General features: G+C 38.5%; 1 pseudogene; it reads left to right on the top strand.

The window, feature by feature from the left end:
* Positions 1-701: 701 nt before the first annotated feature.
* LOC139008117 (ferritin light chain pseudogene) lies at positions 702-1,229 on the top strand (annotated as a pseudogene).
* The last annotated feature ends 5,714 nt before the right edge of the window (positions 1,230-6,943 follow it).

The raw sequence follows: 6,943 nt of genomic DNA, 5'->3' as shown, positions 1-6,943 counted from the left end.
CTAACTAGTCACAGACATGCCCACAATAACACAGGAGCTGAATGATGTGGGTAACCCTTTGTCATCTGCATCCATTCCCATGGACAAAACCCCAGCTATGACAGTCAGAACCCCAGAAGCATTCTGACAACTGAAAAACCCTAATCTATGGCTGAGATTTCAAATATCTTTAAATCACAGAGACCTATTATTAGAAAATAAAAGACCTCTTTCCCTTGGTTTTCCTCAAATTCAGCTTTAATAAAATAAAAAGAATTAGCTTCTGCAATTAGAATTCAGGGGATAAAGAAACACTTTTAAAAGTACCTCTTGGAGTGGGATTGATAATAGGCATAGGGTCAAGGTCAGAGGATTTTACTCTATATACTTAGTATCATTCAGTATTGTCTGAATTATTTTATCCATGTGTATAACTTTTGAAATTTAAAAAAAAAAAGTAAAAATTTACCATAAGATAAAAAATATTTTTAATGTCTTCTCAGGGGAGGGAGAAACTTGTTAAAACCAAGTGCCCTCGAGCGGTCCCAGATCTGTCTCTTGCTTCAACAGTGTTTGGATGGAACAGACCCAGGGACGCCCCTTCTTCCAGCCCTGGCCACTCCCCTGCGTCTCATCCAGTCACCACCTTCAGAGCCAGCTCTGGGATCAGCCAACACAGAGGTGTTTGTTTTCCTACCTTAACTCCTTATTGCCGGACAACCATGAGCTCCCAAATTCGTCAGAATCATTCCACCGAGGTGGAGGCTGCGGTCAACTCCCTGGCCACCGGGCATCTTCGGGCCTCTCACACCTACCTCTCTCTGGGCTTCTATTTCCACCGTGACGATGTGGCTCTCCAGGGCGTGGGACACTTCCGCGAATTGGCGAGTTGGCGGAGAAGCGAGAGGGCTCCGAGCATCTCTTAAAGTTGCAAAACCAGGACAGTGGCTGCTTTCTCTTCCAGGACGTGCGGAAGCCTCCCCAAGATGGGTGGGCCTAACTCAGGACGCCATGGAAGCCGCCCTGGCCTTGGAGAGGGACCTGAACCGGGCCCTTGTGGAGCTGCAGGCCCTGGGTTCTACCTGCACAGACCCTCGTCTCTGTGACTTCCTGGAGAACCACTTCCGGGATGAGGGGGTGAAACTCATCAAGAAGATGGGCGACACCTGACTCACCTCCACAGGCTGGCCGGCCCCCAGGCTGGGCTGAGCGAGTATCTCTTCGAAAGGCTCACCCTCAAGCAGGACTAGGAGCCTGTGGAGCCCAGAGGCCTTTGAGGGGGTTGTCTGCATCCCCCTGGTGTCTGGCTTTTACCTGAGCCTTTTCCCTAAACTACTAGCCATTCTTTTAACCACCCTGAAGCCCTCTCCCATGCATTGGACCAAATGAAACAATAAAGCTTTTTGCAGCAAAAGGAGAAAAGAAAGAAACTTGTTAAAACCTACTCCTCTCCCCCTCCCCATTTCCCCCTTACATGTAAAGTAGCATCGTTGCAATTTAACAAAAGGGCTGTAACTCTCTTGAAATACCAGGGCTCATTTTTAGTTCACCAAGTCTTCCAAGGAAGTTAGAGATTTCTTATTATATATCTTCCTTTCTTCTCTTTGAAAAACAAATACTGTGTGTTTATGTACTTCCCTCTACTTTTAGACTACGCCCTCACAAATTATCTAGTCAGGAAATGCAAATGTATCTTTATTGTTAATTACAAAGAAAAAATGTAAACCAGTAATATATTCCAAGCATTTTGCATTTGATACCATAGAACAAAGGATGACAAGATTCACCACTAAGGAAGGACCTCTACAAATTTACACTAGGTAACTGAAAATACAAGAAAACAGAATGAGTTCATAATGATTACATACAAATAATCATCCCTTCATGAGAGAGATTCTAATAAATTTAATTTTTTTAAAGTACTTTATCCCATGTTTTTTTACAAAAAGAAATACATATGCATGTGTATTAGTCATAAATGAATAGAAAGGAGAGAGAAAATAAGCTCATAAAATTACGGAGAGTGCTACCTCTCAGGAAGTCAATGGAGGTTGGAGAAATAATAAAAGAAAGTTTTTGTATTTTTTTTACTATAGTTCTGTATAGTTTGAGTTTTTTAATTTGTTTGCACTGATTTTAAAGATAGAGGATGAGAGGGAGAGAGAGAGAAAAAAATATCTATGTGAGAGAGAAATATGGATCAGCTGCCTCCTGCACACCCGCTACTGAGGATTGAGCCCACGACCCAGGCATGTGCCCTAAACAGGAAGCGAACCTGCAACCTTTTGGTGCATGGGATGATGCTCAACTAACTGAGCCACAGTGGTCAGGACTAGTTTGATTTCAACAATTATATATATTTATGTTTTATGTAATATGTATCATAATAATAAAAGGACAAGAGGCATCACGACCAAAACGACCAAATGACTGGTCACCATGAGGTGCATGGAGCACCTCTCAGGCCCTCCCCTGCAGCCCACATGCTTCAATCACAGCAAGACTGGCAGCCAGTGGGCAGGTGGGGCGGCGGACTGGTGGGTGCAGCAAAGTGGGCGTGGCTGCAAGCAGGGCTGCGAGCAGGGCGGGCAAGTGGGCGGGGCGCGAGCGTGGTGGAGCTGTGGGTGGGGGCGCAGCGGTGACCCTGGCTGCAAGCGCAGCCGGGCATGCATGGGTGGGCAGGGCCACGTGATATCGAGCGCTGGGCCTCTAGTATCTACATAAAATCAATGACTAATATTTTTAGGGTATTTTAGAGTAGTTAAACTAAAATTTTCAAAAAATACAAATAAATCATATTAAGGCATTGAGATCTTAGTATTTAAACAAGTACCATGGAAAATAATATTAAACATTCAGAAATGAAACATTTCTTATAATGAATTAACAATCTTCTATTTTTCCTGTATTTATGTCTAGATTTCTGCATTGATATAGGCTATACCTAAAGTATAGTATGCCATTATTCTATTATAAAAATGAAAATAGTAAAACAAATTTGATCTATAACATTGCAATTCTTAGTTTATAATCACTCAAGGAAATACGGTGGAGAAGAAGAGAGTAAATAAGGTATAAATTTATGTACTTTGACCGATTTTTAATGTATTGATTTCTTTTTTTGAGGTATCGAATTTCATAATTATCTTCTGATTTTCTAAATGGTGAAGAATTTTAAGGGAAATGATAAAAGTGCTTGATTGGATGCTACCTTCAAATCCATGACCCACTTCCTGAAACCATGCTGATGGGCTGTCATGTGGAACATTTCCCATCAGTAGCTGAAATTACCTTTGAGATCCTCCAACATGTTTCAGAATCTTAGGATGAATAATTAATGCAACTGCACTCACAAACCTTTGTAATGAGTACATATTTTATAAGTAAATAACTAATGTCCAATACCAAATGAATGCCAATGGAATAGAGATTTCTGGGAAGTAGGCTTGGTGTTTTGTGTGAAGCCTGAAACTGACACTGATCGGCTAATCACAAACTTCCACTTTTATTAGTTGGTTTTTAGATCCATTTGCTTAGTGTGTCAGTTTAATTCTCATATTGGCAAATGAATATTGTTTGTGGCTCATAAAAGAGAATGGAATTAGCTATATCATTTAACCACAGGAAGCCACAAATAATGTTAACTGATCAGCTGCCCATAAATTTATTCTTTTTTAACTGTTGAATTATGCATTCAATATTCTGCACCTGAAAGCAGTTTTTTTCTCCTTTCCTGTATTGGTGTCAGTCTTTTCTACTCTGTGAATCATATCTATATTCATAAAGGACATTACAGGAATAAAAGCTTGCATTTTATACATATATACACATATACATGCATATACATATATGTATATATATAATAGTTCAGCCTCACATGCCTGCATTATTTTGAAATATTTTTCATTTAATTTAATATTTTCTTAAAAGCCAGACTTTGTAAATCTAATTTAAAGACTCTGCATTGCATAAAAACACGTAACTAAAAGAGCATTCATTGAACTGACCATTTTCCCTGGTGAACACCAAAGAAATCATACTCCTGGATTACCTCTGTTTTTACAAGGTTAGTTTTCCTGACATCTATAAACTTTTTTCAAGTAAAATTATTTCAAGTGATCATAAGAATGTTAACTTTCTTCTACTCACTTAGCAAATTATGTCTCATTTTCCATTGGTTTCGAGGGCCTCAAATAGAGAGGGAACTCTGACCTGTGTGATAATATTCTCTAATATTTTTACAGAAATTGTCCCTGAAGTGTATTGGCCTAAGGCAAAGAAAAGCTACTGGTTAATGTGAAGAATCTACTAGGAGGGCTAAAGAAGCTGCAAGGTGCATGGTGGGGTCAGCAGGGTCCAAGCTCAGTCCTGCACAGTTACTAGCAGAGCATGGAGAAGTTAACTTGACTTCTCTGTATCTCAGTATCATCATGTGCAAATGGGAATAATTTATCTCAGAACTGTTATTAAAACAATGCATTTAAAGTGCATGACAGCCCTAGCTGGTTTGGCTCAGTGGATAGAGTGTCAGCCCAGATTCAATTCTGGTCAAGGGCACATGCCCAGGTTGCAAGCTCGATCCCCAGTGTGGGGTGTGCAGGAGGCAGCCGATCAATGATTCTCTCTCTCTCATTATTGATGTTTCTCTCTCCCCCCCTCTCCCTTCTCTGAAATCAATAAAATATAAATAAATAAATAAATAAATAAATAAATAAATAAATAAAGTACATGACAAAAAATACACAAAGAACAAAAATAAAGTGCTTGACACCCAATAAAGGGTCTATAAACATCAGTTTCCTCCACACCCTCTCTCCTTCCCTGATCCAGCTATAAGTATCATATCTAAAACTCCTAGATACTGCCCCACTGGTGTGGCTCAGTGGTTGACATCAACCTGTGAACCAGAAGGTCACAGTTTGATTCCTGTTTGGGGTTGTGGTCTGGATCCCAAGTGTGGGACATGCAGGAGGCAGCCAATGATGCTCTCTCATCTTTGATATTTCTATCTCTCTTGGATTACCTCTGTTTTTTACAAAGTTAGTTTCCCTTTCCCTTCCTTTCTGAAATGAATAAAAATATATTGTAAAAATAAAACTACCAGATATCATCTCTCAGGAAGGACAGGTATGATTTTTATCATGCAACCTTTAAATATTAAGGCAATCATGCACTGATCACTCAACTTCCTCTTCTAACTATACTTTTATCTTCATGACATTCATCACAACTGTAAATACTTTTTTAAATCATTTTTTATTTTTCAATTATAGTTGACATACAATATTATATTAGTTTCTGGTGTACACCCCAGGGATTAGACATTATATAACTTACTAAGTGATCATCCCAATAAATCTCATACTAATCAAACACCATACATAATGATTAGAATACTATTGACTATGCTGTATTTTACATTGCCATGACTGTTCTGTAACTACTAATTTGTACTTCTTAATCCCTTCACCTTTTTATCCAACCCCCTCCCATCTGTAAAACCATAAAAATGTTTTCTATATCTATCAGTCTCCGTTCTGTTTCTTTATTTTTTTTATTCAATTGTTTTTTCTCCTTTTTACTGAATTTATTGGGGTGACACTGATTAACAAAATTAGACAGGTTTCAGGTGAACAATTTCACAACACATCATCTGTATACCTTATTGTGTGTTCACCACCCCAAGTCAAGTCTCCATCCATCACCATTTATCACCCTTATATGTTCTTCTACCTCCCCCCTCATCAGCAATCACCACACTGTTGTCCAAATTCATGATTTTCTTTTTTTTTTCTTTTTTGCTCAATCCCACCACCACCACCCCCTACCCAGCCATCCAACACCACCCTCTCTCCCCTGTGAACAGCTGTCAGCATGCTATTATTCTATCTCTATTTTGCTTGTTAGTTTATTTTGTTCATTCCACATATAAGTGAAATGATATGGTACTTGTTTTTCTCTACCAGGCTTATTTCACTTAGCATAATACTCTCCAGGTCCATCCATGCTGTCACAAAGAGCAAGATTTCCTTCTCTTTTACAGCCTAATATTCCATTGCATAAATGTACTTTAGCTATTTTTGGTGATAGATATGTATTTATTGCCATTTTATTTATATTTTTATCTTATTTTTTTGTTTTCTTTTTCTTCGTAAAGAAGACCCTTTAACATTTCACGTAATATTGGTTTGGTGGTGCTGAACTCCTTCAGCTTTTTCCAATCTGGGAAGCTCTTTATATGTCCTTCAAATCTAAATAATAGCTTTGCTGGGTAGAGTAATCGTGATTGTAGGTCCTTGCTTTCCATCATTTTGAATATTTCTTGCCAATACCTCTGGCCTGTAAAGTTTCTACTGAGAAATCAGCTGACAATCTTGTTGGAGTTCCCTTGTAGGTAACTAAAAACCTTTTCTACTTTTAGGAGTCTCTCTTTATCATTAACATTTTGCATTTTAATTATGATGTGTCTTGGTGTGGGCCTCTTTGGGTTCATCTTGTTTGGTACTCTCTGTGCTTCCTGGACTTGTGTGTCTATTTCTTTCACCAGGTTAGATAAGTTTTTGACATTATTTTTTAAATAGGTTTTCAATTTCTTGCTCTCTCTCTCTTCTCCTTCTGGCACCCCAAGAATGGCAAGGATGTGAATATTGGTACACTTGAAGTTATCCCAGTGGCTCCTTACACTATCTTCATTTTTTTTAATTCTTTTTTCTTTTTGCTGTTCAGATTAGGGCTTTTTTGCTTCCTTATAGTCCAAATCACTGTTTTAATACTCAGCTTCATCTACTCTACTGTTGATTCCATGTAAATTATTCTTCATTTCAGATAGTGTATCCTTCATTTCTGATTTGTTCTTTTTTATGGTTTCCATGTCCTTTTTTAATGTTTTCCATGTCCTTTTTATGCTGTTGAAGCTCTAAGTTCAACCACTTTTCTCTTAAGTTCATTGACCATCCTTATAACC

This window comes from Myotis yumanensis, unplaced genomic scaffold, assembly GCF_028538775.1.
Source record: "Myotis yumanensis isolate MYYU_CA2020_CCGP unplaced genomic scaffold, mMyoYum1.0.hap1 SCAF_4, whole genome shotgun sequence".
NCBI classification, from domain to species: Eukaryota; Metazoa; Chordata; class Mammalia; order Chiroptera; family Vespertilionidae; genus Myotis; species Myotis yumanensis.
This window is presented reverse-complemented; position numbering and strand designations above follow the sequence as displayed.